Source organism: Fukomys damarensis, unplaced genomic scaffold (genome assembly GCF_012274545.1).
Source record: "Fukomys damarensis isolate Sample0158 unplaced genomic scaffold, DMR_v1.0_HiC HiC_scaffold_27, whole genome shotgun sequence".
NCBI lineage: Eukaryota > Metazoa > Chordata > Mammalia > Rodentia > Bathyergidae > Fukomys > Fukomys damarensis.
In genome coordinates, this window is record NW_022900939.1 from 23331032 (window position 1) to 23335423 (window position 4392).

The window sequence follows — 4392 nt, forward strand, 5'->3', positions numbered from 1 at the left end:
GGGCTGCGCAGGCCCAGACTCCCAGGGCCCGCGCCTGGGCGATGTAGTCACGCCCCGGGGGTGGAGTCGTGAGCTGGTCCCGCCGCCGACCCGAGTGGCCCTGGGCCTGTCGTCTCACACGTAGGCCCAGACCGTGTACTTGTAATAGGGTGTGGCGAAGATTCAAGAAAACTGGGGGTGAGAGCGCGAGGTGTGGCGCTCCCAAACTGGTCCCCGCCTGGGAATTGGAGACGATCTCGCGACGAGTCAGGCTGGGCGCTGGGTGGGGGCCCCATCGCCGCAGCCGCCTGTACCGCAGCGCCCCCTTCCGCGAGGGGCGAGGGGCTGTTGGCTGTGGTCCGCAGACAGGGTCCTTCTCCACCGTCCCCTGCCTCTCACGGCGTCAGTTTCCCCATCTGTAAAACGATGAGGTTAGATTCTGTAAGTCTCAAGGGCCTGCATCAGGCTCCAATCATGTCTGTGTTAAAAACCGGCCCAGATATACTTTTTCCAGGGCATGGTCACCTGAGTCCTGCTATCTTAAACACACAACCTCCGAGACCTTGAGCTGTTCCCAAGCTGAGAGGCTGTGGGCCTCTGAAGAGGTAGGTGGGAATCCAGCTGTCCCCCAGCCGCATCACCAACATGGGGGCAGCGCCAGCATGAATGTGCCAGAATCCAGCAAAACAAACTGCCCGAGCGGGGGTGGGGTGGGTCCGTGGGTGGGGACGGCACCTGGATGGGAGGAACACACACCACGACACGTGGACTCACCTTGTCCCGACTCCCTGGGATGGAAAGTAACTCTATGGTTCCTTGTCTGTCCAAGTGTCTTCCATGTTTGTTGCTGGCGGCGCAGGGCTTTCACACTGTGCTACATCCAACCTTTTTTATTTTTTCATTATCAGACAAGGTCTCACTACTACGTTAGCCAGGCTGTGCTCAAATTTGTGATCCTCCTGCCTCAGCCTCCCAGAGTGCTGGATTAGGCATGCACCATAACACCCATCTTGTATTCTGTATTTGAAGCAGCTCTGCCTGCCCTTCCAGGACCCATGCAGCACCAGCTGAGCCCATTGCAATGTCTGCCTTGCAGGGCTGACCCAAGGACTCAAGTTGGCATGTTGGCCCAGAGAAGAGTGAGTGGGAGCAGGCGTCCCCCTTCCTGAGCTCTGCTCTGGACCCTCACACCACTGGCTCCCTGGCTCCCCTAAACCAGCTGTAGCACAGGAGGAACAGCTCAGTGTCGAGTGCCCACTGGGTATGGAGCTTGTACTAGGGCAGGGAGTGGAGACCCAGGGGATCACGGCCTCGGCTTGAGGAAGTGTCCCTTATGATTTAACTGAGGAGCGGAGAAGGGAGGAGGAGAGAAACTCGGGTGAATAGCACATTTAAAAGTACAGAAGGTGATAGTACTGTTAAGAGCTACGAAACACTACAAACAGGAAGAGGAAGTCTTCTATTCCTGCTCATCTACTCTGGGCTGGACACTGGGCCAAGCCTTTTTTTGTGTTTCCTTATCTCAAGTCCAGAGGATGAAAACAGATGAGCACCGCTGCCATGTTGGGGCAAGCAGCTCACCGGGATCATAAGCTTCGTATGAGTAATGCATTAAAGATACAAGGTTTAAGGAATGGAAGACTTTATTGGAAAGGAGGATAAAAGAAGATCGATAGCTACCCTGATAAGAATCAGGGTAACAAAAAAAAATTAATTACCTAGGAATCTTGGTTCCTCAAACTGCACAATCTATTTGAGGATTAAGACCCTGTCTCAAAAAAAAAAAAAAAAAAAAAGAATCAGGGTGGGGGCCTCTGGAAAGATGGAGGACCCATGGGTCCTCTGTTCCCACTGCTTTTATAGGGATCAGAGACCCTTCCCTTACCTGGCACCTCTGCTGTGTCTTCTGTGTCATCTCTTCCAGTGGTCTATCTAGCTTCGTTCTGTCTGTTTACTTGCCTTTGATAGGGCCTTACTTCTGGGATGGGCTGCTGATTGGCAAGGGGGTGCCTTATTCATGATTAGCTTAGAGCTAGTAAGCATGCGTGTGGATCTCTATTACAGTCACAAAGTGACCCTAAACACATATGTACATATACAGAGTCCACCCAAAAATGTATGCACACTTCAGGAAAAGAAAAACTTGTGTAAGCATCTTAATACTAAACTTATCGAGACACCATGAGATTAGTACAAGTTACCTTTGGCCTCTACAATTACAGGAGATGCTCAAAATGGTGGCCATTAGCTTGCAGACATTTATTAGTATGGAGAACTCCTGCTTGGGTGACCTTGGTCAAAGTGTTCACTCAGATTGCTGGAGACACATTTTCAATCTCTTCTCTGAGGGCCGGCAGTGTAGTGGGTTTTCCGTGATATACAGCATCCTCTAGGGCCCCCCATACAAGGGTAAGACCATCTGTTGATAAACATCGCGCTATTTTTCTTTTCCTGAAGGGTGTATACATTTTTTGGGTGGACTCTCTCTTATGAGTACATACTGCATAAGAGCTTTCGTTAAAATTCGTCAGCCCCCTCGCCTCTGTCTCCGCTGCGTGGTGTCGGAGGTGGAGAGGGTCAGCTATGTCCGCTTGGCTTTGTGCACTTGGCTCTCTCCGCCCTGCCTGGCAGCTCTTTCTGCCTGCAGTAAGTCCCTGATGCCACCTGTGCTATCTTGGTGCCTTTTTAATCTGTTTCTTTCTTTCTTTTTCTGCCCCTATCCTTGAACTGCTTCCAGGGAGATTTCTCTAGTAAACTTTTAACTCCTAGTCAGGATTAGCCAGAAAGTCCTCATGAGGCCCCTTATTCTATTTTCTTCCCTGCCTACAGACCTCTGTCCGTACACTTACGCCACTCTCGTGGGCCCTGTGAGTAGAATTAAGAGCATTAGCAGCCACCACTTGCATGCTAGACACCGGGCCTAAGTGATTTAACCCTTGTCACGCACTAAACGGTGTGGATCATGGGAACGAGGAAGGACTGGAAAGATGGAGGAAACGACGCTGACACTGGCACTGGGAGAGTCCGGAAGGCTGAGTGGAGTGCGGGCTGCCAGGGCGGGGAGGGCAGAAAACTGCAGGAGGTGGTTTGGATGTAGGAAAGCTGTGGCCGTGTCAGAGCCAGCGGGGGTGGCACCAGTAGTAGGGGCTCCTGAAACGCTTGTTGAGCGGCTTTGTCAGGCAGTGAGAACATTGTAGGGTGAGCTGGAGAGGGACACGACCAGAATCCTGCCCTGTCCTGGTGGAACCTAGAAGACTGGAGAAACAACCCCAGGGCTGCTTTCTCTTTGGCAAGTTTCCAGGAGCAGGGAGGCGAGTCTGTCTGGAACTGGGGGAGGCTGGTGGGATTGGAAAAGAGAGGACTATCCGGCAGTGAGGAGAGGCCTCCGGCCTTTAAGACCAAAAGGCCCGGACACCAGTTGGTTGGGCTGGTCCCAGAAGGTTGCCTCTCGTCACTCAGGTGGAATTTGGAAGGCAGCCCCCTCTGCTGTGAGATACCAGGCCTCACAGTCTTTGAGGTAGCCCAAGGAGCCCTAGGAAGCTCTAGGCAGAGGAGATCAGAGATGAGGCCCCAGCTCTGGGACCTGTCCACCTCCTAGAAAGGAGCAGGGGTGGACAGGTTCTGCTTTGGCCACTGTGAGAGGGGAAAGGCACAAAGGCCTGGCTGCTCCTTGGGCATCTGAGAGGAAACAAAGGGCTCCAGAGAACCTGGGACTTTATGTTCTTCTGGGCTCTTTGGTGATGCGGGGGAGAAGTGGCCACCAGGGATGGCCACTAGTGCTATTCCCTGATTTCACTCGATCATGCTTTCATTCATGCAACTAAATTTATTGAGTGCCTACCCTGTGCCACAGTTTTTTTGCTTGTTTGTTTCTGTTTCTTTGAGAGACAAGGTCTCACTATGTATTTTAGGCTGGCCTTGAACTCACTGTGCAGCCCACGCTGGCCTTGAGCTTGTGATCCTGCCGCCTCAGCCTCCTGAGTGCTGAGATTATCAGTGTGTGCCACCATGTCTGGCTTGCTGCACACTCTTCTAAGCTTTTGAGATATATTGGAGGCCAAAACAGCCAGAGATCCTTGTCTGCCCAGACAAGCAGTTAGCTTCTTCCAGTGTCTGTGGTTAGTGCTGGAGCCAGGGAGGGCCCCAGGGGGAGCAGATAGCAGCATTACATAAGTGGGCTTGGGGAGGCACTGGGGAAGCGACGTTTGTGAGGGTGTCCAGGAACTGGGGACAGAGGAAGCAAAGGCTTGGAAATGGGGCCCGGCTGAAGAGGAGTAGGGAGGCCATGGCAGCTGGAGATGAGGTCAGAGCAGCATGGGTGTCAGGGCCAGGGCTCACACTGTCTAGAAACGATTTGGGTTTTCTCTCTCTCTCTCTCTCTCTCTCTCTCTCTCTCTCTCTCTCTCTCTCTCT